Source organism: Pogoniulus pusillus, chromosome 16 (assembly GCF_015220805.1).
Source record: "Pogoniulus pusillus isolate bPogPus1 chromosome 16, bPogPus1.pri, whole genome shotgun sequence".
In the NCBI taxonomy this organism is placed as follows: domain Eukaryota; kingdom Metazoa; phylum Chordata; class Aves; order Piciformes; family Lybiidae; genus Pogoniulus; species Pogoniulus pusillus.
In genome coordinates this window covers 13,009,639-13,037,188 of record NC_087279.1, presented here as the reverse complement: position 1 = coordinate 13,037,188, position 27,550 = coordinate 13,009,639, and the positions used below count along the sequence as shown (strand labels likewise).

Sequence of the window (27,550 nt, the reverse complement as noted above, 5' to 3'; positions counted from 1 at the left end):
CCCTCAGTCAGTAAACTGGGGCTGGAAACCAATTGGCAAAAGAGCTATGTGATTAATTTTTGCCTTTTGTATGAATGTTCTATTTAAGTGAGGTTTGGGCTGGACTTTTTTATGTTTGGGTTTTTTTTTTCACCTTTTCTGTAGCCCATTTTCTTTCTGTGATCATTCCAACAGTGGTGTCACTGTGATTTTGCTCTAAGGAAAGGAAATGTGCTTGCTCAGTTCTCTGAACATGAACTCTGCATGGCATTTTTCCTCTGATGCATCGCAAGCTGTTAGTGCACAGCTACCAAAATGGGGAACACGTGCAGCACTGAGGCTTCTATAATTATTCAGTATGGAACAAATGTCTAAATTTGACTGTGAGCTATCTGAAGTTCACTGTTCAGAAAGCGTTCACTGAAATGGGCTCCTACAAAGCAGCAAAGCTTCAAGCAGCAAATCCATTCAAAGGTTTGCTGAGATCCATGTGAAGGTTCAAGTGGGAGAAATACCTCTCACCCAGTAGCTTCTAAGTAGGAAGTCATTCTTGGTTTAGTTACTGCAGTGTCTGACTCTTTTAGTCCTCCAAGAGCATACATTTAGTGTCATTTTAGAGTGTTTGGAGACAACTAAGCCTGTGTGCCCTTTTTGTAAGGATCTCTAGCAACTTTACAAATACTGATTGTGGGCTTTGTTTCCCTCTACACCTGCGAGGTGCATGTGAGCAGTTGGGGTCACATTTGCAACTAAAGGGTTGTGATCTGTAGAGGGTATCTGGTCTGCCTGGCATGCTGTATCTCAAGGTCAAGACAGACCTCAGATACCCTCACCTGGTGCTCTCCCTCCTAACTTTATCCATGACCCCAGGTTTCCTTCTTATGCAGCATCAGCAGGAAATGTGTTTGTGTATCCCACGTTTGCCAGTAAGAAGGGTTTCTAACAGCTGTGGAAATGATGGATAAGAATTGGTTTGAAACAGGTTACAATGGGAGCAGTAACTCTAATCTTACTGATATGCCAACACTTGTGTAAAGTTGGAAGCTTAGAGTGGAGAACTTTGCAAGCATCCAGTTATCTCTTGTGGCCCCAAATTTGGCCATGAGTTCCTAACTTGAAAATACCATGAAAACATAAAATACAAGGGCAGTAGGAAGAAAATGCAGAGGGAAGGAAATATGATTGGTCCTTAAGCCTTAGAGTTTGATTTGAGGCTCGGAGTGAAATTTAGGCTAGCTGCTTTTCTGTCCAAGATGGCTGGTCAGGACACGGCTCTTCTGCCTGGCTTAAAACACCCAAAGGTGCTGCCTGCAGGAACTCAGCGCTGAGCTCTAAGTGTCAAAGGGAACCCAATTTGGGTGTTCAGGCAAGGTCAGAATGCAAGAAGGATCCGAACACCCCATTATGGGCTGCCTTTGCCCTTCACTACATCAGCCAAGCACTCAGAGCAGGCTGACTGCCCCTTACGAATTACAGAGGTCTCCAGTGCTGTCAAAGCCAGCAACTGTCATCAGTACTGCTTTAATATTTCATAAGCAAACAAACTGGGCAGAGATGGGTCTGGAAGCCATGTTGGCTCCTTGGAGGACTATTTTTCAGGTTTTTCTGCTTACCATGGACTTTGCCTAATGCAATAAACTCCCAGAAAAGCTCGAGAGGAATTTTAATGTGCAAAAGCTGGAAAAGAAGTGACCATCTCATAGCAGGATTTGCCTTTCCCCTTTGGCCTCTGGATTGCTCTCCACTTTGCTTTGGGGTTTGAATGTGTTCCCAGAGTAACACACTTTGTCCCCCACGGGAGCATTGCACTTCAGTGTTTCCTTCTATGCATTATTAAGCAGCAAAAAGAGCTTTGCAGCTTTGAAATATGTTCTCATTAGCTGTAATTAAATCTTTAAATTCTCCTTCAGGCTTGAATAAGGCACAGGCTCTGCTCATACTCAAAGTTTTTCTTCTCTTGTTTCCTTCTTTAAAAAAAAATGTTTTATTAGTCTCACACTTTGCTAATTACTGAACACAGTGATGTTTCCAAAGCAGCCACAAATAAAAGTGTTTACTATTCAGCGAGGCATGTGTTAATCTGGCAAACTATTATATTGGCTACATAGTCTCTTATTTAATATGAATCACTCTGTAAAGTGCCTCAACAGCACAGCTTCTTATTCATTATTGCTTAATTTCATGATATCTGAGATGTGGGATTTCAGTTAAGGGATAATTGAGATCATAAATCAAAATGTTTTCAATGAGATTACGTGAAACACAAGATGTTCAGGTTTGGAGCCTGAAATCCTCTTGTCCTTCTCAGCAGCTCTTGGCAAGGGTGGCTGAAGTCTGCAGGCATGTCCCTCCTTCTGTCTTGACTACAACATCTGGTCAGCTGGGAGCGGCAGGTTTTTGCTGTGTCTGTCTCTGATATACTTGTGACACCTTGGCAGAAGTAGGATTCTGCTTCTGTTGTGTCTGTTGGATGGGAAGCTTTCTTATGCCCAGTTTACCAGCAGGAGTATAGGGCCAGTCACAGCACATATGCTCCACTGCCAGGAGCATCTGTGCATCCACAGTACAGGTTGTGTGCTGACTTCCCCAAAGCATTCTCCAGATGTTCTCAGGGTTGCACAGAAAATCTGGGAAGGAGCAGAGATCTCACAGACAGGTGATCTGAACCACTGGTGCATCTTCTTAACTTTTTTGCTGGCAGGCATTGAAAATCAACTTATGTGCAATGACTTCATTCCCTCTAAAAGTCCAAATGATTGCTTTTGTCAGTGAAAAGGAATTCTATGGGTATCTTAGCAGCCACCCATCATAGAATCAATCAGGTTGGAAGAGACCTCCAAGATCATCCAGTCCAACCTATCACCCAGCCCTATCCAGTCAACCAGATCCATGGCACTAAGTGCCTCATCCAGTCTTTTGTTGAGCACCTCCAGGGACGGTGCCTCCACCACCTCCCTGGGCAGCCCATTCCAATGCCAATCACTCCTGGGAAGAACTTCCTCCTAACATCCAGCCTATACTTCCCTGGCACAACTTGAGACTCTGTCCCCTTGTTCTGTTGCTGGTTGCCTGGCAGAAGAGACCAACCCCACCTGGCTACAACCTCCCTTCAGGTAGTTGTAGACAGCAATGAGGTCACTCCTGAGCCTCCTCTTCTCCAGGCTAAACACCCACAGCTCCCTCAGCCTCTCCTCATAGGGCTGTGCTCCAGGCCTCTCACCAGCTTTGTCACCCTTCTCTGGACACATTCCAGTAACTCAACGTCTCTCCTGATTTGAGGGGAGCAGAACTGGACACAGTACTCAAGGTGTGGCCTGACCAGTGCTGAGTACAGAGCAAGTATTTTCAAAGAGTCAAGTTCCTGATGAGTACCTTCATTCTGTCTTCCCATTTTAGCCCTGCTAGCCTTGGATCACAAAATTGCAAAATGTTAGGGGTTGACCTCCACAGGTCATCAAGTCCAACCCCCCCCACTAAAGCAGGATGATGTAGGGCAAGTCACAGAGGCAGGTTTTGAAAGTCTCCAGAGAAGGAGACTCCACAACCTCTCTGGGCAGCCTGTTCCAGTGCTCTCTCACTGTAGAGAATTGTCTCCTGGTGTTGAGGTGGAACCTCCTGTGTTCTAGCTTGTACTCATTGTTCACTGTCCTATCACTAGGCACTACTGAAAAGAGCCTGGCACCTTCAGCTTGACACCCACCCCTCAGATATTTATTGACATTGATAAGATCCCCGCTCAGCCTTCTCTTCCTAGGACTCAGCAATCCCAGTTCTCTCAGTCTTTCTTCATAGGAGAGATGTTCAATCAATCATGTTACTGATTTTTCTAACAAAAGCCTGTTTGATTTTTTCTTGTTTTGAAGCTTGCAGGTGAGAGGGCTCACATAAAGAGGACACCTGTCCTCCTCCTGGTCACGTGGCACAAAGATCTTGTGAAACAAGAAAGCCCACTTCTAAATTTTTCTGTTGGAGATACGAAGTTGCAGCATAGTTTATGTATTTAAAAAGGAAAAGTATTTTTGAACCATAGTCCTTTAGTTTCTTTCTTTCCTGCCTTATTTGCAGCAGCCTTGAAAATAGCAGCTCCATATGGAAATGCTGATGCAGCACTCGGCAGCACTTCGGTGGATTTTTGACTGCCAGCAAGGCCTAGTTTGGTTTACTGCTGGCCACATCTTAACAGGCAAAATCATTGCTCTTTATAAGGTCAAATGCGTAGCTTCTTCCTACTGGAAAGCCTGAGGAAGGACAATGAATGATTCATTGTAGGCACTCCAGAGGCACACAGACCCCTGGTGTGCGTAGCTGTGGGAATACATTAGTGCACAGATTTCCTGTTCATGCAGTTCGAGTTATGTAGAAAATGTCTTTGCTCCATCGATGGAGGCAGAATGGGCTGCTTGTGACCAACTTTCTCTTGTTTTCTGTTCTTGTTTGCTTTCTCCCTTCCAGAGGATTGCTTGAATTGTGCTCCTTACCTGATGGGTTGAGCTGAAAGATTCACCCAATCATGGATCATGTGTATTTTGAGCAGCTGAACCATTTAACCCAGGGATGCTGCTTGCTGCAGCTGTTACAGAGCCTCTTGTGACTTTGTCCAAGAGTCTTCAAATCTCTCCATCTATCCCAACACTGAAACTAGGCAATTGCACTCTGATTGCTAATCCCATTTACTGACCCTATACTCTGTGTTCCCATGTATCTGTGCACAAAAGCAAGGGGAAGGCAAAAAGGTCATGGGATGGGAGAAGAGAAGCTCTGGAGGATCAGATGTGGAGGATATTCAGAGAGAAGAGAGTCTTGGATAAACATTTCCTTGTGCTGTTAGATCCTTTGGATCCACAGGTGCTCACACTTCTCTGATGTGTTGGGGGCACAATTTTATTTTAGGGAACACAGGTATGTTTCTGGCTGAAAAAATCAATTGAAGCCTTCCAGGCAGCAGTAGTCTGGTGCCAAAGTAATTATGTGGATCTGAAAGTGAGTGGTTTTCCCCAGGCTGTGGCCAAGTGGAAGCATAGCTTGCAATTTGATGAAGGGCTCATCAGTCCTTGGGTGCCTGTGGCTCTGCCTCATCATCCAAACCATCTTCATCTTGTGTGTCTGTATTCAAAAATTAGAAAGTGCCATTTTTTTGTTCCTGAAAGCCTCCAGGCTGCCTCATAGCTGCTTTACTTTTGGTCAGAGTTCATTGAGTGCCTTGCTAAGAAGCTCATCCATAGGTAGGTGTTTAGACAATGTGGTGTGAGCACCCTCTCATTGCCTGGCCTGGATCACCAGATCCAAGGAATTTCACTCACTTCTTGAACTGTAGCTACATCTCTTCTTTGCCCTTCTAAGTGTGTTTTGTCTTGCTTGTGGTGTTGTTTTTTGGGGTTGGTTGGGTTGGGTTTAAATGATTAAAATAGCTCTTAAGATCATCATTTGCTCAAAGTGTAGAAATAGACTGAAAAGGCATTCCCCAGCTGAACCAGAAAGCGCTCAGGTCTCATGCCATTATTTTTTAAGCAGGTCTGCACTAAAAGTTTTATGAGCTGCTCCAGTTTCGGAAGGCTTCCCGTAAATGAACTTTCCACCACTCTGTGACAGCAGTGCATTGCCAACACATGGATAATATGGAAAAATGAGAGAGGCAAAAAAGCCCTTCCCCCCACCCCCCTTTCCTCCATCCGTCACAATACGAGGCTGTGGCAGGAAATGAGGCTTTGCAGTTTTATAGGAGCAGAAGTGTGTTGTGTGGCTTGCTTTGGGCTTTTTTTCTCCAAGCCATGGAGTGTGTCATTCCAGAGCTCTCTCCAGCAATCTGGAAGCAACCAACTTAAGGCATGGAAAAGACATTATGTAATTGCAAAAGACAAAAAACCTCCCAACGCTGAGGCCTTGTGGCAGAAGCCAGTCTCTGACCTCACCCTCCTGAGGCTCTCTGGAGAACACTCTGTTCCTCTGGCCCCTCGCTACGAAAAAAAACAGCCTCTGCCAGATTTCAGCAAACAATTCCGGCATTTCCTTCCCCTGCCTCTGGTCCGTGGGTGTTTTGGAGTCTCTCGCCTGTGTGGGCAGGGATTCATTAGCTAAAATAAAATCCGTACTACAGAGCTGCAGCAGAGAAAAAGAAAGTTAGGAGGAAAAATAATATACAGGCAAGTGTAATAAGCCTGCAGCATCAGCTAGTTTTGGACTGGATTCCACGTTTGGAATTAATCAAGAGAAAGCCAGAAATAAAAGGGGTCTCAGGGGTCCTCTTGCCTCCTCTTCTCTCCCCACCTTTTCCATCTTTGGTCACGGTCCCTGGTGTCCTGTCTTGCCCAGCAGCAGCTGAGCCCCTAGGGTCTGAAGTGCTGCCTTCGCAAGCCCTGCTGGCAAAGCTGAGCGCAGACCCAGTATTTGAAAGCTCAGGGTCTTTGTTCTTCTTTAGCTTTTCCCAGCATAATTCCTGCAGAGATGTGATCGTTTGGTGCTGTTTTCTCCCTCAATTCTCTTTAATTTTCTGCTTGTGGTTCTGGGGGTTCTGGGAGGTTTTAGGGTTGTGGAGAGATGTTGCTGTTTACAGTGGCTGTCCTACATGCTCTAAAAACAGCATCCCATTTCTTCTAAGGAAAAATGTGTTATGTCCTGATTTAAATTGCTGGATCATCTTTATTGCTACTGCAATACTCCTGAGGGAACCCACATAAATACCTCTCCCTGTGAGCATCTTGCATTGCTTTTGTCCAGAGGCTCTGAGGCCAGGAGAACTTAGTTCATCTAGAGAATGAAGACAACACATTTCACTGCTGATGTGTCCAAAAGCAAGAGAAAGAGTCTCTCTTTCCTGACCACAGAAGCCAGCCGTGTTGCCCTCAACTTTCCCTGCAAATGTGCTTGAGTTTGGCTTGTGTCTGCCAGCTGGAGCTCAATACCTTCTTTACAAGCTTCTGTTTTCTGCAGGCAGGCTGCCAGGGGAGCTGGTGATAGGTTTTCAATGGCTGCACTGTTTATTTGAGATCATTTAACCTCAGAAGCCTCCTTGAAGCTTACAGAGGTTTTGGTTGGCCTTGTTGGGAACCCTGTATCTGCCTACTGGCACTCTGCAACCATTGTTTAGCATTAAGAGGCATTTGTGCTATATGTTCTTCAGCTTAGCGGTCTGGTGGTTGTGGTGCAGGAAAGAGTTTTGTTGTGTTCCTGTCAGCAGGAACACACTTTTCTCACTGTGGAGCTCTGCAGTAAGGCACAGGTTGGGACTGGGAGCTTCAAAGGAGTCTGAAAGTTGACTGTGGCCAGGGTGGCATGTTATGTGTGTTAAGGTTCTTCCACTATTGTCTGAGGGTAGGAAACTTGCATCTGTTACAGGAAAAAAATCAGTAATGTGAGGAACAGGTAAATTTAAGAAGAAGGGGCAGCAAGTCCCCGTGCCAGAAATGGAAGAGCCTGTCCAAGGTAGTCCTCTCAGGTGAGGAGTCTGCATTCTCCCACTCCCTACATGCAACTTCATCTTCTTCTAAAGTGTCCTCTCTGTGACAGCTCAGGATTTCTACTGGGACCTTCTACCCTCTGTCAACCTTGCCTTGCTGCTGCAAGTACATCGAGTTGTTGATGCTGTTTGTCTTGCTTTGTTTCTTTTTCCACATTGCTTTTTGCTCTAAGGGAAATACAAGTGAAGGAGAATGTTTTGTGTTGGGTTGTGACACAGATCAGTGCCTGTTCACTTCACTCTGGATGCTTCCCAGCACCTTCCCAAGGCACCAACACAGAAATACCCTTGCAGCAGAGGTTTCATTCAGCATGGCACACATGGAATTATGCAGAACACATGGGAAGGGGAATCCTTCACAAGCCTGCCTGCCACACTGCAGCAGGCACAAGGCTCCTCTGTGCTGGTTTCTAAGCTCAGTTTCTGGGTAAAACACAGATCCTAGATATAAAAAAACATTAACATGAGGCTAGGATAGCCAAGTACAACTGTAGCAGAGCACCTGCAGCTATGTCTTTCTGACATGTCAGCTCACAGGCTCCTTTCTGCAGTCACTTCTACAATCCTTGGGAGAGCAGGAGGGCAGTGAAGGATGAGGAGAGGACGTTTTGCTGTCAGATGGGTTTGCAGCCAGGCCTCTAAGTGCCTCTGCATTGATTGGTACTCCCAGGCACCAGCTTGCTGGCTGCAAAGTGGTCTGAGCACTGGCCCTGCTGCTTGCCTCGCTACAGGAAGAAGCTACTGCTTGTTGGCAGCAGCTTTTTCTTTTTCCCCTGTGGAAGAAACTATAAATCATTGATGAGTTCTTTACCTAAATGACTCTGCAGCTCCTTCACCAAGGGAGCCAGGCTGTGAGGACTCAAGAGTCATTTGGGGGAATAATTCCCTTCCCTTTGTCCCTTGCCTGTGGCAGCAAAGCATGCAGAAGCCCTGTGGTCCGGTGGATTGAACATGAAACCCTGGGAGCCTGTTTTCTAAGCTCCACAGTGGTGTTGCCTCATTGCCTTGCTCTGGAGAAGTATCCGACTTCTCAGTGCTGTGTGTTTGTCCCTCTGTTGCACCAGAAGAAAGAGAAATATTTAATGTGTTAATATATTTAAGTTTATTATTAGTTATGCTATATTCTATGAGTATGTAATTAATAATGTATTGAATAAATATACATAACTGAAGATAAATAACAAATCCAGCTGTTTCTCTCCCTTGAAACAGCTCTAAAATGTGGCAGGTCTGTGCAGTGCTGTAGAAAATGCAGTGGGAAAGGACAGTGAGATGACTGTGGTAGATGTGTTAATGGTTGCCAGAATCCTTCAGACCGCTTTGAAAAACCCTTGCTGCAATGTGGTAGAAGCTGAGTGATGTGAAGGGGAGAGAATCAGCTGATTTGGAGGGTCAGCCCTGCCTTCTTAATCCCAGCTGGTTTCTTGTGGTGCTTTGTCTCAGAGGAGTCAAGTTTGTTTCATAGAGTGACTAGTAAGAGCTTTTGAGTTTCTTCAGGAATGTCCATCATGTTTGGTAGAGTGAGGAGCAGGGGAAGGTGTCAAGCATCTCAAAACCTTGTGGAAAGCTGTAGCTGAGGAAGCAGCAGAGACCCATCTGGGACAGAGTACAGCAAGAGCTGGATGTGATCATTAGGCACTGGGGGTAAGGATGCAAATAATTCCTGCTGCCAGCGAAGCTCCTGATGTCCTGGAGACCTGCCTGCATGATTGCCAAAGCTGGCAAGTCTAGAAAGATCATGCAGATATCAGACAGCATTTTATGAATTGAATCTCAACCTAGCCATGCCTACTGGTGTTTCCATGGGGAAGACGCTGGCTCCATACACACAACTCCTCCTCTGAGCTTCCCAATCCCTTGTTAAACACCTGCTGATTTCTCAGGTAATTTTCCATCTGCACAAGATAATTTGATTTTGGAGAGAGGGCACAACAAGTGCTGCCAGAAAGCTGTTACCCCCTGACAAATAACTGTGTGAAGGCAGCCTTGAAATCACAGCCCTGAGCCCTTGCTCTAAATGTAGCCAGCAGTGGGGTTTAAACCATATTGCCAAGGAAACACCAGTGCAAGCATCACTTCTTCCTCTCCAGAAGGGCTTCTGCCTCGCTGCTTGATAATGTTCCTCATGATAATTTGCTAGCAATTACTTCAGAGTTTGATCTCCTCCTGCAAAAAGTCTGTCAGCTTCAGATTTGTCATGCAGTTTCTGGGCAGAAACTGTGTGTCTCTGTGTGCACATGACCCTGAAGGCACCTGGTTTAGTTAAAATAAAGCCCGAGTCTGGGGTGTGTTTCCTGCTGGATTGAGTTACCTCTGTGTCTCAAACGTGTGACCATTCTTAAAGGCTGCAGAGTTGTTCAGACTGCCACAGGGATTGCACTGGTGTCTGGTGACTGAGGAGGGCTTTGCTCCATCCCTGACCTGGGATGGGTTTGGGTGGCAGCTGTGTCCTTCCTTCTCAGTGCAGCTGATTCAGTAGCTCCCCTACTTGTTCCATCTCCATTTCCCATGCATGCTGTCAAGAATTTATCTTTTACCCCTCAGAAAGTGAGATTTTAAAGTAGCTGGTGGATACCATGGTGTTACTAGTAAGGAGGGGTAGAGAGGTTGTAAAACTGACTTTTTCTGCTAGGCAGTACTTTATTCCCAGTGCTTTCCTTCTCTCACTCTCCCTGCAGTAAATTAGCTGTGGCCCTGTCCATCCCCTCCATCATTCTCTGTATACCTCCAGTCATTGTGCAGTGCTCTGGCTTTGGTGTAATTGAACACTTCTTCCTTGTTTAAGCTCTCTTTGAAATTTGGGACTGCAAAAACACCACCGTAGGAAGTGTCTAACTACCATCTTCTAGGGTGGCTTTGGACTGAAGGCAGGACCATAGCCAGCTCCTGATCCAGCAGGGAGGCTCCAATGCCAGAGCTGTGATTATTTGGGATTACTTTCTTTCGACCACATTTTACCAGCATTGAAATCTGGTTTACATGTCTGAAACACCTACCTCTCCTATCCCTCTTCTCCATCTGAATCAGAGGAAAAAAACTTTCTAAAGAGGAAAGCAGAGTTGTCCTGGTGGTTCTTTTACAGCTGCAACAACCCAAATCAGGCATGCCATGCTTGGAAAAAATAGAAAGGCATGTCCAGCTGGAACTGGATTGAATGCCATTGATTTTTAGAGGAAGACTCAAAAGAAATAATTTTCATGTTTCATTTATTGTTCTACTGAGAGCAAAACACAATGAAAGATGTCCCCTCAGTGCTGGATAACCTCTCGCCAATGAGGAACAGCTGATGTTTACCACTCAGGTCTCTAAATATTGCTGTGTGGCTATAACACATCAAAATATTCTCTCCAAACATTTTTCTGGTGCAAGAAACAGCTTTTGCCAAATAACCCCATCTTATTTGCTCTAAACAGATTTTTGTTTTGGAAGAAAAAGGCAAAATCATCTCAGACAGACAAGAGGAATATAAAATACTCAGTGGAAAGTAAAATCCTTTTGATTTTCAATCCTTCCTTCTCATCTATATCCAACCCAGCCCTGCCATATGTCCCATGGCACAGCCAGGCTGGGGCTGTTAAGGGAATCTTGCTTCCGGTTTGCCGGTAACACCAATCTGGCTTGGAAGGAACAAGCCTGCTCAGATGAAAAAAATGGACTGTTGTTTTAAGCTGGATTATTTAACAGGGTTGAAACTGCTCAAAAATAATTTGCTTTTTCCAATAAGGAATACTTTATGGTGGAAAGATTATTAACTTCTGCTTCTTATCTTTTTATCAGCAGTACGTTTTTGATGTATTACCATTTAGGTCTGGATTAGTTGAAAAGTTCATTGCTATGCCTTTTCTTTCCAAATTAACATAAATTAATTACTCGTCCTGGAAATGACTGCAGAGAGAATAAAAATGCCTTTTGGTAACCACTCAGACTTGGACAGAAAACCAAAAGCGAGTGTCGCTTTAAATGCAGAGAGAAGAGACAAAGCAGCCCCCAGTACTGGATACCAAACAATAAAGCCTTTAACATGTATTTGGGATTTTGAGGGGACTGTACTGCTGACCTCTCATTCCTGCATATTTTCCACTGGCAGCGTGGTAGCCTTTTCCCTCTATCTGCTCTTAGAAACCCATCCCGTGAAACTGCAACAGGAGGACCAAAGTAAAAGCAGACACCAAAATAATGGCTCTGCTTGGAAGGGTGGAAGAAGCTCTGAGCTGGTAGCTTTGAGGGCTAAAAATGGTCCAAAGCACTTAAAGCCATGGAGAGATTCCTGCTCATCTCACTAGGTCCACTAGAAACATTGCTGCCACTCATCAGGAGTGATTTCTACAGCTCTTGTGGCTGGGGAGCTGTCAACCCTCTAGCATGGCTGTTTCCTTCCCTTTAAGCTGCTTTGGCTGGTAGGCAATGGAGCAGTTCCACTATAGCCATGGCAGTAAACATGTAGGAGGTGGGAATGGCTTTATCTGGCCATCCTTTGTAAAAGAAACACTAAATCCAGCTGCAAGTCACCAGCTTGCTGCTGCATGTAACTCCTGATGATGGTCAATGTTCAAGGATCGCCTCCTCCAGGCCCAGGAGAAATGTATCTCAATAAAGAGGAAGGCAGGTAAGAATGCCAGGAGGTCTGCATAGACGAATAGAGAACTCCTGGACACACTTACATGCAAGAAGAAAGCCTACAGAGGACAGGGAACCTGGGACAAATACAAAGAAATTGCTTGTGCAACCAGAGCTCAGGTTAGGAAAGCTAAAGCACAGCTGGAATTACATCTGGCTAGGGACATTAAGGGGAACAAGAAGAACATCTTCAGGTATGTTAGTGAGAAAAGGAGAACTAGAGAGACTGTGGGACCCTTCCAGAAGGGAAATGGAGAGCTGGAGACAAAGGATATAGATAAGGCTGAGGTGCTCAATGACTTCTTTGATTCAATCTTCAATGGCAAGGGCTCCAGCCACAATGTCCAAGCCCCAGAGAGCAAAAGTAGGGACTGGGAGAAGGACGATCTGCCCACTATAATTGAAGATCATGTTCATGAGCACCCAAGGAATCTGACCATGCACAAGTCCATGGGGCCTGACGAGAGCCACCCACAGGTCCCAAGGACACTGGTGGATGAAGTTGCTAAACCACTGTCCATCACATTTGAAAGGTCGTGACAGACTGGTGATGTTCCTGCTGACTAGAAAAGGGCAAACATTGAACTGTTAGAATGAGTCTGGAGGAGGGCCATGAAGATGCTCAGAGGTTTGCAGCAGCTCTGCTATGAGGACAGGCTACAAGAGTTGGGGCTCTTCAGCCTGGAGAAGAGAAGGCTTCAAGAAGACCTTGTAGTGGCCTTACAGTATCTGAAAGGGGCCTACATGAAGGCTGGAGGGGGACTATTGACAAGGTCTTGTAATGACAAGACAGGGAGTAATGGGTTTAGACTGGAAGAGGGGAGATTCAAGCTACATGTTACATACTGGTTCTTTTCAGTGAGAGTGGTGAGACACTGGCACAGGTTGCCCAGGGAAGTTGTAGCTGCTTCCTCCCTGGAGGTGTTCAAGGCCAGGTCGGATGAGGCCTTGAGCAACCTGTTCTACTGGGAGGTGTCCCTGCCAATGGTGGGGGGTTGGAACTGGATGAGCTTTGAGGTTCCTTCCAACCTAAACCATTCTATGTCGTTCAGGCATGTGGGGAAGCTTTGGTGATGTGGTTCCTGAGTTCTGGTCCTGATAGAACCTCATAACAAGATAGGTACACAATGGCACTTTCTCACTCTAATATGTCCTATATGCACATATAGCTGCTGCTGTGCTGTATCCACATCACAGTGAAGGCATCCCACATGGTATGAGGTGCTCACTGTATCTCTGGCAGATGTCCCTGTCCTGGAGTTGGAAGGCTTGGGCAGACATCTCCTTACAGTCGCAGTGGTTTTGGTATGTGCCTGACCTACAGTAGGAGGAGAAGGAGGTGTTTAGAAGTGATTGCTGGGGATGCAAGCACCATCCTTGTGCGGTGGCATGGGTACAGAGGACCTGCTGGCATGGGGGCATTATGAATAGGTATTGCTGGGGTGGTTGACTTTGTGTGTTAACAGAAGGGACACCTGAGCAGTGAAACGGTAATTACCTTCAGGTCTAATAAGTGTAATTATTGAGTAATCCACCAGAGTATATAATGAGGTGGGAATATTTTTAGCCTGCAAGTGAGTTCTTTGCAGTCCCCTGGTGCCGTACTCTGAGTAAAGAGCACTTAGGCAGCGCTGATGGCCTGTAGCTTTTAAGAAATTACTGTGATGCATCTTTAAAAGTGGCAGCTTTATTAAAAAGGGAGGTGGGGGGATGCTATTATCTTAACATAGCTGGGTTAAGAGAGAACATGCATTTCACAAGGGCCCCACTGCGCCCCGAGACTTGCAGTATTTGATAGCTGGAGGTGCAGCTAATAGCCCCAAACGCTGAGGAGTTTGTCAGGGCTATTCAGAGCTGAATGTGGCTCCTCCCAGATTCAGGCGTGGGGCTGGGCTCATCCAGCACTGATGTGGGCACTACCTGGCTGTTCCAGATGTAGTAAGAGCAGGACAAGGAGCCTTTGTGAAATGCCTGGAGAATGCTACAATGCAGAAATTGGTAGAGCTGGACCAGTGCTTTTCCCACGTTTGCTGCTTGACTGATGAGTAAGAAAAAGGAAGAGGAAATTGCTATTTTCTGCTAGAATAGATTTTTTTTAGTATATTTTTTTTAAAGGTGCAGAAAACCCTAGTCTGTTTGCCATGCGGCCAGGGCACGTTTTCAGAGAGCAAGCAGCACAGCATCACATTCAAGCACGATTTCAGAGCATCCACACTAGTTACTCTCATTGCCAAGCACTCAGTGCAGCACCTGAGAGCAGACAGCCCTGGGACAGCAGAGCTTTTTGGCCTGCATCAGCTCACCTGCCCCCCACTATCAGCCTTTGTTTTAATACCTCCACATAATAAATACAACTTGTTCCCATTTGTGAGGGAAAATCTGACCCCTAGACCTGTGTTTGAATGATTTCGAGATGTAGTTTGTTATTGATATGTCAAATGTTATCTTTTGCAGAGGAAAGTTTTTAGTAGTGTGAGTAAGTTGTGGGTTTTTTTTTCCCCAGTCAAGAGTTTGGTGAGGGTTTTCAGAACTGAGTGTCCGTAGCACTCTCAGTCTTAACAGTAGCTTGGTAACAGAGAGGGATGCTGATGGGACAGATGCTTGGATGCTTTCCATTGTCATTGAAAGGCAATAGAACTGTTTCCATTGCAAACACCCAACCACCAGCAAACCCAGTACACAGATGTTGGCAGCAAGTGGTCTGCACTCTCCAAGTGCTTGCAGAAAGCCCATTTAAAAAAAAAAGGTATGTAGATGTAGGCCCCATTCAGTTAGATTCGTTTCCATATTTGCAGAAATTTCCATGGGAATGCATTTTGCAGCACTTTGCTTGCTCATGCTACAAATTAGCTGAGCCCTTCTACTCTCAAAGCAAAGCGATGCTCTGCTGCCTCTCTCTTTCCTTTTAGTGGAAGTTTCTGAAGGCTGTATCTTGTTCCAGCCTCTTCAGACAGGAGTGGGAATGCAGACCTCCAAACACCTGCTTCCCACACCAGCAGTGCTGAATGGCCGAGGAGCACACAGCCACCGAGCTTTTGTCTGGAGGCTTTCTTTTAACTACAAGGAGTAATCAGAGTTGGTTGTTAAATGAATGAGTTTGGTGGGAAGATAAGCTTGGACACCTAAGGTCTTGCATTCCCAGCGGGGCTGGCAAGCACCAAAGGGCTTTTTCAAGAGGCATCACTGGAAAGTCGCCATTCTGTGCGAGCTTTACACTCAAACACCTTTGGACAATGAAGGCACCAGAGGACACTGCTGCTCCCGATTGTAGGCAGCAGAATAAATCCGTGCTTCCTGCAGGGTTTCCCTCCGCTGGCTGTGGGGCCAGTGCAGAGTGGAGAGCTTTGCAGAGGCACAAAAGGTCTCTCACCAGAGCAGAGGTCAAACTGCGGGTTCCTCCTTTCAAAGCAGCTCCTGATCTGTGAGGCAAAGAGCCTCGCAAGACGCCTTTCGGAAACGGAGAAAGAGTGACATTGTTCTGCTGAAGCGAGGCAGAGAGGGAGGAGGAGGCAATCCCAGACCCCACTCCTGAAACCAATCTGAGCTGATGTTCACCAAATTTGAGTGTCCAACAGGCACTTTATTCCCCTGCATGGCTGTGAACATCCCCGTATTGGGACTTCAAGGCCCAGCAAGCCCAGAGCCATTGTTGGCCAATGAATAGATGAATACAGCCTCTGCATTTTGGGCCTCTTGCTACCTTTTTTAAAGGCAAAAGTTTTCCCTAGGGGTTTCCAGACCCTTTGATTAGTGTAGAAAGATGTCCGTGCACACAGTGCTATTCCTGTCCAAGCCATGCAAAATCCCTGGCTTCATCACCCTGGCACAGATGGGGTCTTCAACAGCCCTGGACCCCAGCTACAATCACTAATCCATGCAGACAAGGAAGTCATCCCCCTCCTATTTTTTCCATCTGAAGAAAGGACAAGACAGCCCATTTCTGAGAAGCTAACCCAGGGGAGCCTGCATTTGGCCATCACATTCACCATGTGTTAAGTATATTCACAGAATGGGATTTCAGTACGTGTCTTAAAACAATGATTTCCTTTTCTCTTATTGTTTCAAGTCCTGTGGATTCCTCCTGCAGATTAAGGAGTGTCCCCGTAGAGCTAAAACACAGTGACAGAGCTTCTGGGGTAAATCGGATCCCGTCTCCCTGCAGAGCACCAGCAGTGGAAGAATAGCTCTGTGTTGGCACTGCATATTTGCTTTGCAGCTGGGAGACTGGGGAAAGAAAGGATCCAGCTTCTCCACATTGCATGGGCACAGCCACCACGCTCTAAAGAGGGGAAGAAGGGAAGGGGAAACCCACCAGAAACTCACTGAAAACTGCCATCCCTCTGCAGCTTTTCTTTCCATGCGATGAACTCCTCTGCTTTCCACTGTGCAGAAAACAGCATGTGGGGTATGCTGGTGCCAGCAACACTTTTTACTGGAAACCAGGATGTTTCCGTAATAAGGAAAGAAATGTTCTTGAGTATGAAGTTATCAAACAGCTTGACAAACTCAGATGTGCTACATCACCCAGTGCAAACATCTGTGTGACCCGCTTTTATGTGCCTACAGCGAGGGCAGCTTATCCGCTCCTTGGTGAGATGCGATCTCTGTCCTCTGGTGCTAATTTTAGCTTGTGTTTACTTGGAGGAGGCCGTTACAATAATCTGATTAGGTCTAGCTTGCCTTTAATTCCTCTCCAGCCTGTTCTGGGGAGAGAGGCAGTTAAAACACTGCTGCAGCTGAAGCTTTTGCAGCACACTGTGGTGCGAGAGCCCCACATGTAAATTCCTCTGTGCGTTGCAGCCACCGGACCCTGTGTGGCTGGTCCTTAGCTGCGTTAATGTCTTGCTTTCTGATGTTGGGGCAAATCTCTTCCCTGCTTCTTTCCCCAGTTACCTTTTGTCCTCATGGACAAAGCTCCTCTGGGCAAACCTGGCTGTGATTGAGTTTTCCTGAGCCTGGTCTTGGGGTGTAGGGGAGGAGAGACACGGTTGGCAGCTGCTAGAGAGCAGCTATGTTGAAGCATAGTCCCACTGACCTCGCTGAGACTCTTCACATGTTTTAAATTAAGTGCACTTGTAAATATTTTCAGGAATTAGAGCTGGTTTAGTTTAGGCTGAATATATTAAGAAATGCATATCCATTTGGGACCAGAAAGGAATCTAATTGTTTTAAATCCATTAAATGTAAAAGAACAAGATTGTGTGTTGACTTACGAGATGGGAAACCAATTTTGTAGTTGATGTTCCCTCTTGCTGAAACGAGCCCAGGACAGCGGCTGCACAGTAGCATGGGAGGGGGAGTGTGGCTCCTGGGGGAAAAGCAACCACTTCCCTTCATCCACACAAACCAGGACACAAAGAAATGCTTAGTGCAAATATCTGTCAATTCAAGAGATGTTGAGATACTGGAACATGTCCAGAGAAGGGCAACAAAGCTGGTGAAAGCCTGGAACACAAACCCTATGAGGAGAGGCTGAGGGAGCTGGGGGTGTTTAGCCTGGAGAAAAGGAGGCTCAGGGGTGACCTCATTGCTGTCTACAACTATCTGAAGGGAGGTTTTAGCCAGGTGGAGTTGGTCTTTTCTCCCAGGCAACCAGCAATAGAACAAGGGGACACAGTCTCAAGTTGTGCTGGGGGAGGTAAAGGCTGGATGTTAGGAGAGAAGTTCTTGACAGAGAGAGTGATTGGCATTGGAATGGGCTGCCCAGGGAGGAGGTGGAGTTGCTGTCCCTGGAGGTGTTCAAGAGAAGACTGGATGAGGCACTTAGTGCCATGGTCTAGTTGACTGGATAGGTCTGGGTGATAGGTTGGACTGGATGATCTTGGAAGTCTCTTCCAACCTGGATGATTCTATAATTCCACTAAAGGAAAAACTAAAGTGTTTTCAGGAAGCTGCCCACACCAGGGTTTTCCTCTCCATCTCCTCCCATTGAGGAATTTCTGTTTTGTGCAAGGACGTTTTACATGGGGAAAAACCTTTAGCTGTTTCTTTTGTTTGGCATCAAAGCCAGCTTAGAGGAGAGGGTTGGGGTTTATTTTATATAAAAGCAGCCAGCTGCATTAGCAGTCTTGATCCATGTTCTTCCTTCTGCTTTAAATAAGAGCCGATAGCAAGAGAACATCAGGCTTTTTATCTTGGCGATAAACAGTGTCTTAGGCTGCCAATAGTGGAACTTGCCCATTTCTTGGGAGAGAAGGTTAAAATAACCACTAATGAAGAAACACAGCAAATCCAGCATTTCAGGTCTATGTGCTTTGTGAATAGGCATAGAACCACTTAGAGCAGTTATGGTGATGGACTGGAAATGTGCCGAGTGTTGCTTGTGCAGGTGTAAATCCTGCTGCCTGTGAGACACTTCTCTCTTATCAGTTTCACTGCTGCAGTACAACAGCTCAAAATGTCCTGGGGCAATGCTCATGTCCTTGCTTTGGCTTGTGCAGGTAACATCAGGTCATGCATTGGCATTAAAAACAAAAACCAAAACAAAAATAACAGGGCAGAGGGAAAAGAAGGTGGGTGTTTAATTTGCTCCAAGAAAGATCTCCTACAGACCTGAGGGAAGTAAAATAAATGCTGTTTGGTTCTCCAGCCATAGCAGAGAGCATGTCCAGGTGACGGAGCTGATGGTTCATGGGCTAATTCTGCACAAGTTTGTCTGTGGCCAGTATCCCAGAGGACAGGGAGTCTCCTTTGGAGCCAACTAGTGCTGGGAAATGGGCAGCTCCCCTGAGATTTGCTCTCTTGCGTGAGTTCTTCATGGCCACGGTCACACATCGAAGCACTTCTGAGTTTTGGCTGATTCTTAAAGGATGTCCCAGTCAGGCTGAGCAGACACAGAGTCTGTGGCTTTCCCTCTTCCTGAGTCCAGACCTTATAAAGTGGGAATGCAGAAATTAAATGAGCCTTTGTAAACTGTTGCTGAGTCTTGTATCTGTCCACTCATCCCAGTGCCTGTCATCATACAGCTCTCTCAGCTCTCTTTTTCTTACTCCTTTTCTTTCCTCCTCAGTCCACGGAGTATTTTTCCCCCATAATCTACCTTGCTGCTGGTTTCTCCTCCTTTTTTCTCTCCCCATTGCTCCCTATTTGTCTCTATATTTCTTTTTTCCTGCCTGTACATTTGTTTGCCATCCATATCCAACCAAGAGCAGCTCACTCCCTTCAAATATCTTAGGGCTGTTCTTACTGTCTGTAGGAAGGAAATGTCTCATGGCCGTGGGACAAAAAGCAACTGAAGTCTTAGCAGAGCAGAGCAAAAATCAAAGGTCTATGTAGGAAGAAGGGTAAAAAAAAAAAAGGCAAGCCAAGCTCATCTTTGAGCCTGGGACACTGCAACCTAGCCAAGGAGTGTGGATGGATGCTGGGCACAGTGACACCAGCTTAGTAGAGCTGCTGAACCTAGCAGCTGTAGTGATTTCAGGGGGGATTTTGACGCCCACTCCTGCCTTCTTGCAGCATAGAATTGGAGCAGATGATCTCCTGAGCTGTCTTCCTGCCCTTCATTTCAGATGAGTTCCTTTGAGACTCTGATAGGCCTGCAAAGTGCCCTGCCCAGCAGACAGCCTGGCAAACCCAAGAAGGATTGAGAGCATGCATTTCTGCCTGAGGTCTGTCTGCCTAGTCAGGACTTGCATGAGAGCAATCCCATGAGTGTGCATGAAGAAATGAACATAAAACCACCTTCTCATTCGCTCTCCTCTATGCTTACATCCCTGTTTATTGTTTCCAAAGATATCTTTGCATCTGCTCACAGATGATCTCAGGAGTGATTTCTGGATATGAACAGGCTTTGCTGCTTCTACATTAGCTTTAGTTTTCCCTGTGGCACCCTGAATTTGTTTAAACCTGAAGCTCCAGAAGCTCAAAACCATGGCAGAAGGCTGTTGAGACATGTACAAACTGGCAAGCAAAATCACTGCATCTTGCTGAACAGGCTAAAGGTTTCCTGTGTCTTAGAATTATCCTTCACTTATTTAAGGGATTTAGAGCAACCTCTGAAACTTCAATGTCTCATGTCTTTTAGCTGTGTTATTTATAAAGAGTAAAAGGTCTGTTGTGTTCTGCTAAATAACTTGTCTGGAAAGATGTGAGGTGTGCAACTGCTTTTTACAGTAGTGCACTTGGGATTAAGCTTCTGTTTTTATCCTAGAGATTCAGAGGTTAAATCTTTTGCCCTGAACATAGTCTATTTGCAATGTATGATTCTAGTGTGGGATCTGGTCAGAAAACAGCCCTTGATTCCCCTTCGAGTGTGGATAAGTCACAGCTCATGTAGTTAAGGAAAATTAGTTCTGATTGTAAAGCAAGATTTTTGTCTAAGAAAGGAGAACTTTTTAGCAGGTAGATTCTAGAATCTCAGGTTGTAATTTGCCATGTGGTCAGGAACCAATGCTGTATTTGCATGCCATTCCCCTCTCTGTCTCATGTTGATTTTGCTCAACAGCTAGTTGAGGATGAGAGCACTGCTGAAGGCAAGGTGATTGTCTTCCTTGTCCTGCTGCCTCACATCTTTGCACAACAGTACACAGAGCTGCTGCTACTCTCTGACAGACAACAAAGATTTCTCTTTCCTGAGAAAAGTCTCAAGAGCAGATAGCTTCTAAGGTTTTCACAGTACTCATGCCAAACTCTAACTGGTTGTCTTAATCATAGAATCAGTCAGGGTTGGAAGGGGGGGACCACAAGGATCATCTAGTTCCAACCTCCCTGCCATGGGCAGGGACAACCTACCCTAGATCTTAATCAAAAGTCTCTTTTGGGGGGCTTTGTGAAGTTGCTTGTTGAATTTAAGAACCCACTGGTGATCTGACAGTCTTTGGAGGTCAGAAGAAATATTTCTATACATATACACACACATGAATACATGTTTCCAAAAGTTGTGTCTTTCTCTCACATCTCTGAAGTCTTGCTTGGAGATGCATAATGTAAAGAGGCATTTAAAAACCCAGGGACATCTCTGTTTCATTTTGTAGCAACATCTGTAATTCTCATTACACTGAGCCTCCTCCCAAAGGGCTTACCCAAGATGTCTATAATAGAAACTAGTAATGCTGCTTGATGAGGTAAAGGACCTTCTCTTCTGCGTATCACATATCCAGGTGGGGTTTTGAAAGTCTCCAGAAAAAAATACTCCACAACCTCTCTGGGCAGCCTGTTCCAGTGTTTCCCAGCATTATGATTTTTATGACTTTGTGTGGAACTGGGCAGTGAAAACTGTTCTAGCCCTCCTCTCCAAACTCCTCTCTCTGAAAGCCATCCTGTCTCTAACCAGTGAAACAAGGGAGGCCAAGGCTGGGATAGGACTGCACAGTGGTAAGAAGCCAGAAAGTGTAATTGCATTTGCACATTAGAAACCATGGCCAAATGTCTTCAAATACTGCCTGAAGCAAGGCTGGCTACTCCCCTGTGCTTTGCTGGGTACATGGCCTGTCAGCTGCATTCAAGAGCAGGCATAGAAATGTTGTGAGGTGGTGTGACAACTGCAATCGTTGTAGAGGGGGAAACCCTTGTGATAGATGATACAGTGTGGAAGTCCACTCCTGAGTGTGCCTTTCTCTTTGTATGTGGGTGTACAAAGCTCCACGTACAAATCAGTTCAAACTCTTGTGATAAGCCAGGTTGCATTGATAAGCAGGAAAAGCTGATTCAGATGATGTCCCTGCAGGAAAAAGTAATGGTGGCTTGCAGTTTTATTCCTAGTTTACCTGCTGCAGCAAAACTCTGGGACCACAAAATCAAAGACAGTCACTCCAAATGCTTCATTTCTACTGAAGGCTGGAGAGGCTGGAGCAAACCCTAATCTCACAAGTGCCTTCCTAAAGCTGTGTCACAAGTTGTGCGTTTCTTGTCCATGATCTGAACACTCCTCTTCCTCCTTTCCTTCCCTCACTGCACTTCCTGCCGCAGGGCTAAGGTCCATACAACCCTTCACTTCACTGATAATTGCCATGATTTTCAAGCTAGATGAGTTCTTGATTACGTTATAAAGGATGCCTGTACTCAACTGGACGTTGGCTATTTCGCTTCCAAGGGTAATTAGTCATGGATTTAAATAGAAGGGAATAATTGATGTACACAAAGAGTGGAAGCACTTCTCTGCCATTACTGTCTGAGAACTCTTATTTATTTGTTCATTCTTTCTGAACTTGAAGTAGCTCTTCTGTTAATATGGTAGAAGGAACAGGCTTTTTGACATAGATTATTAGAAGCAATTTTCTCGTTTCTAGAAGAGTGGGTAAGAACAAATTACTTAAATATACCAAACTCAGAGAAGGAAAACAGAGGTAGCTTCCTGAAGAGTTAAACATATCATCAATATGGTGGTTTTGAGATTAGTGTAACATCTCATATATATAACATTAGGTACATCTGTGCATACACACTACAACAGGAACCTGCAGTTTGGAAAGGTTCTGATTCAGGATTTCTGCCTGGGAGGTGCAAGACACTGCTGTCATCAAAGGCACAAGGAGGACTTTTATTCTGTCTTAATAAGTACTTTTCCTGCACTGGCCTTGCAGTTCAGGCTCTCTGTCTTCCCTTCCCTTCTTCCAAGTGACCTGGAATGGTTGCTTGTGTGATGACATAACCATGAGGAGGAATATCACCTGTCTGTCATGCTCAGTCATTTTTTTTTTCTTATCTCTGTTTTATGCTTCCTTTGGGTCATCCTTCAAGTTCTTCCATTTCCCTACAGCACTTGCTTAGATCCAACCTCTAATTACTCGTATTGTGCCCTCTCTCCTCCAGGGAAGTTGTCTTATTTTTCCAGTTCTGTGTCCACTTTTTCACCTGGCTTTCCATGGTGAGTTCTCACAGGAGAGAAACACCCACACACACAGGGTGCAGACCAGGGTCATGTTGGTTGTTGGCAGATGTGGTGTCTTAGCTAGAGCATAAAAATGGGCTAGGTTACAGGAGTCAAGAGAGTTGAGCTAAAGGTCTCCCAAGGAAAGGTGGGACCCAACCCAGGCAGGGCTTCCACATTCTGTGCAAGAGCCTGAGCCACTGGCCACTAAAGAATAGAAAACTCCTTTGTTTGCTGCTTTGGCTCATCAGATTTTGTCTCATATCCACCGATTTCTGGCTGACCCACACTGTGTTTCTGCATTTGTTTTGAGTAAGCTGTTGGGTAAAAAAACTATGCGTAGAGAGAAGTCATGGCACCAGTTCCTACCATGGTCTCAATCTGACAACAGTTACATCTTGCTACTGTGTGTAGGAATTCCCATTGCTGCATGTACAACTGCTAGAGTGCTACTTAAAAGCTCTCTTTCATGTCTCTTACGGGGCTAGAGAAATGGCTCCTCAGAAACCTGCGCTGTCAGCCAAGCTGGCAAAGGTTTTATTTAACATGAGGTAGAACTAATATCCTTCAAAGAAAGCTGCCATGCCGTTAATTGTCACTCTGGTTTGTGTCATATGCTTGCAAGAAGCGTGCTTGGTTCCTCCACAAACACAACAGCATCTTTCATTCTTAATGAATAATGTGCTCCAGATGCTCTACCCTGTGAGAATTTCTTGTGTGCACTGCAATGCCAAGAGAAAAATAAAGCAGTTCAACTTATTTAACCCAGATCTCAGACTGTCTGTCTGCATCATCTAACTCCATCAAGCTGATGGAGCACATGGAATGGATGGAAAACATGTGGTTCATATAGACTTCTGCATTTCATGTTGGTTAGCAAATGTAGCATTAGTTTACCCAAGGCCATAGCAGGCAGGAGCTCAAACACAGTGCATGCATAGCAGGTTGTCGGTATCTTCTCCATCCCATCAATACTCGTGCTTTGCTACTCAGGAGCCCTTGGGAAAACTTTGGCAGCTCTCTTCTTTCTGCTCATATCAGCCTGAGCTGATAGTCTTTATAGGCCAGACACAGAAATAGTGCCAAAGCTGCCCTTAAAAATGTAAGTGGACTGCAGTCCTAACTATTTTGTGAATGGCGTTGGGACCTCTTGTGTTTTTGGCTCCAGCTCCAATGCTCATTGGAGTGTTTCCAGCCAAAGGAAGACTGGGGCCTTATAGGAGGATTTTAAAGATGCCCATTCAAGATGGGTTCTGAGATGTCCTGCAGAGGCTGCCTTGCTAAGTGAAATGCCAGCACCACCTTCCCACCACTGAGTGGTGATGGGAACCACTCAAGTAGACCACTGCAAGAAAGGGCAGGAAAGCCACATGTGAATATTTATGGATTACAGAGCTCTGTTTTTTTCCATCTGAGCATGCTGAAGGGGATAAGATCTTCTCTGTATTTATCCCAAGTTTTTCATTGTTGTTTTCAGGGAGAAGAAACACAACTTTTGTGGTTTGGGACCTGGGACATGACTTGCAGACATAGCATGGGGACAAAGCTCAGGTAATCCCACTCATGTTGTATGGGAAGGTTGTGCACTTGGATTTGCCCTTGCAGAAAATGGATGTTGGATTTGCTGACCAGCCAGACTTTGTAGAGAATCTTGTTACAAGGATGAAGGTATTGTACTGCTCTGAGGATGTGTGCCTACAGAGCACCACAGTCCTGCATGCGAGTGAAGAGTTGTAGAGTTCGACAAATAACTTTAAATCCCCCAGGGAGTTTCAGAAGTCCTCTCTGTGTTCAGAATTCACTCTTTTAAAGTTATCCAGGTATTGAATATGTAATCTAGGAGAAGCCTGTGGTGCCTATCTCATGTACAAAGCCCTAGGCTTGTATGAGTAAGAGATCAATGTTACGGTCAGCAGGACCTAGAGTGCTAGTTTAGTGCATTAAATTCCTGCAGTGCCATGAGGTGAGAAGCAGTGCAAACTGGTGAGAGCCTGGTGTGAAGGTGGCACATATGAGAGAGCTTAATTCTGCACTGATGGCAGGTTTTCCTAAGGAGAACCAAAGACAGGGCTTCCATGCCAAAGAGTTGCACTGTCTTTACAAATGAAGATTGGGTTGTGTATTTTTCCCTCTCAGTGGCCAAATGGTTGGGATAAATTCTGTTTGTTACTGAAAACTAGAGCTGCAAGTATCACTTGGAAGTAACAAGTGTACAATGGACCTATTTTCCACTGACTTCCTGTGAAGTCATGTCATTCCCTGGTCCCTCCTGGATTGTACTGCAGAATCACAGAATTGCAGAACCTTAGAGGTTGGAAGGAGCCTCCAGAGATCAAGTCCACACAGGAATGCATCCAAGTGGGGTTTGAAAGTCTCCAGAGAAGGAGACTCCACAACCTCTCTGGACAGCCTGTTCCAGTGCTCTGTCACCCTCGCTGTAAAGAAGTTTCTCCTCATCTTGAGGTGAAACCTTCTACGTTCCAGTTTGTAGGATACAGGGCCTTGAATTCCTCAAGATGCTGAAATTCAATTTTCATAGTGCTAGGCACCTCAGAGGTGATGGGGGCATCTGTGGTTAGCTCTCTAACTGCTGTGCGTCCTTACTAGCCTCCCAAAGGGTTTTCAGAACAGAGCAATGTAAGCAACTGTTCTGCTCTCTGTCCTCTTACAAGACAAAGGAGAGGCCACCAGAACAACTGAATCCACCAATCTAAGAAACTCCATAGAAGACAATATTTGGTTACCCATGCCCCTCTGTGTGCCTCTGTCAGTGCCATGTCTATAGAGGATTATGTGTGAGTCTTTTGGCACATCCACTTCTGCACCATGGCTTTCTGAGGCTCATTGAGGCTGGAGAACACTGGCATTCTCTAAGCCCTTTCAGAAACTTCTTACTTCCTTTTGAGCTGTGCAAAAGATGCAGAACCAAAGCAGCATGCAAGAATGATTATTAAACGTTGTTAATTAGGATGTGTGAAGATGGTCCCTCTCCCCTTCCCCTTTGAAGCATGAAAGCCCAGAGGGAGCCTTTATTAAAGTCAACAAAGAAATCTCAAAGGAAAAAATTCCCTTCTTTAATGTGGTCACACACATCATCTCCCGCCTGGTGTGACCTGACATGTGAATGTGATTACAGGCTGTGTTGCAGTGGGGCACAGGCACACTGCTCCCTGAGCCACAGTGGGGACAGGAAAGGGGTAGAGTCCATGCAGCTGGTCTAACACCCAGCTGATGGTGTCAGAAATGCAGCAGCCGGAACTTCCTTTCGGTGGCTCATGTATAACTTGTTAATTACCATTGGCTGAACGTGTTCTCTCTCCATAACAACCTCTGGTAACAGCAAGCTTCAGCATCCAGTGTAGCAGCTGAATGTCTGTCTTGGATTTCCCTGCTGGAAGGGTGGACACTGCAACTGCTTTACTTACCAGATCAGTTTTGCGTGTTTACAAACAAACTGGAGGCTCACAGCAGGCAGATTGTGTTGGCAAAGCCCATCAGAAGCACTAAAGACCTCACTGTGCTTCAGGAGCTGGGGCAGCAACCCACAAGATTCAGCTTGGTTATGTGACAAGCAGTCACAGTACCACTTCCTACTCAGTCTTAGATGGTATCTGTTTGTAGGCATAAGTATTGTGTTCTCTTTAGTCCTGTATGATAAGGACAAGAGTTGAGAAGGAGTTGAGAGCCTCTTGAGGAATTTTTGCTTTCTTCTTAAACCTTTCCTTGTAAGCCAAGGTGGAGCATGGTGATCTCTGATCCATAGGCTCAAAGACATCAAGGTCTTGCGCTGAAGCTGTGTGTTCTGGCGGATGCAGGTGGTGAAGGCAGGGCACTATCTGTTGCTCTAAAGTTTTATGGTATGAAAACACAGGAAGGTGATGCCGTTTGGCCTTCTCTGAGCTGCTCTGTGGGCTGGTGAGAGCAAATGCATAATGTGCTGTAGCTTGCCAGGGGGATCATAGAGCTAAAACTGGGTGGATCCATTATCCGACACAGAGTGGAGACTGTTACCTGCATGAACTCTTCAGGAACACAAGTGGTTGTAGCAGTCAGAAATGTTCTCTCCAAAGAGAAACAGTGCAACACGTGCTGGTTTTGTCCTGCTCTGTGCTGTTCTTTTGCTTGGACCGTGGTTTTTTCTAGAGACTTTTCAAAACTACCAGGAGGTCTGCTCCTGTTCCCCCCAGCATGGTGTTAACTTCAAAATGGGGCAGCATCTCCTTGCTGGGCTCTGCTATGGCTGACACTGTGAACCCAGTGTCCCAAGGCTAGGCCCTGAGCATGAATTTTTCCAACCAAAATTCTCCCTCCCCTTTTTTTTTTTTTTAAGAAAGGAGTCATATGAAAACAAAACAATTTCCAGAGAGAAGCATCCAGCAGCTTCCCTCTGACACCCAGCTAGCTTGGCACGTTCATCTAATCTTCTGCCTCGACAGCTAGGCGGGCTGGCCACATCTGAAGGAGAGGGATAAGCCAGCAGTCAGAGCTTGTATCTATGAGCAATGTTGGTGGCAAGGAGGCTTTGGCAGTGGGTTCTCCTCTCGCAGCCACTTTTTCCCCCAGCTGGAGGCTCCAATTGTTGGGTGATGGCATACGAGCCTCCCTGTGAGCCCAGCAGAGCCCCGCAGGAGCCGGCTCCGCACTGCGAGCAGACAATGCAATTAGCTGGGTTTCACAATGTGCTGCTTTGGGTG

General features: G+C 45.7%; 1 long non-coding RNA gene across 1 annotated transcript in view; it reads left to right on the top strand.

Annotated features, from left to right (window-relative positions):
- LOC135182456 (uncharacterized) overlaps nucleotides 1-27,550 on the top strand; it is a 102,771-nt gene that overhangs the window by 55,582 nt on the left and 19,639 nt on the right. Inside the window, exon 2 of the long non-coding RNA XR_010305217.1 lies at nucleotides 24,334-24,407. This is a non-coding gene — a long non-coding RNA (uncharacterized LOC135182456). The remainder of the gene's footprint in view (nucleotides 1-24,333; nucleotides 24,408-27,550) is intronic.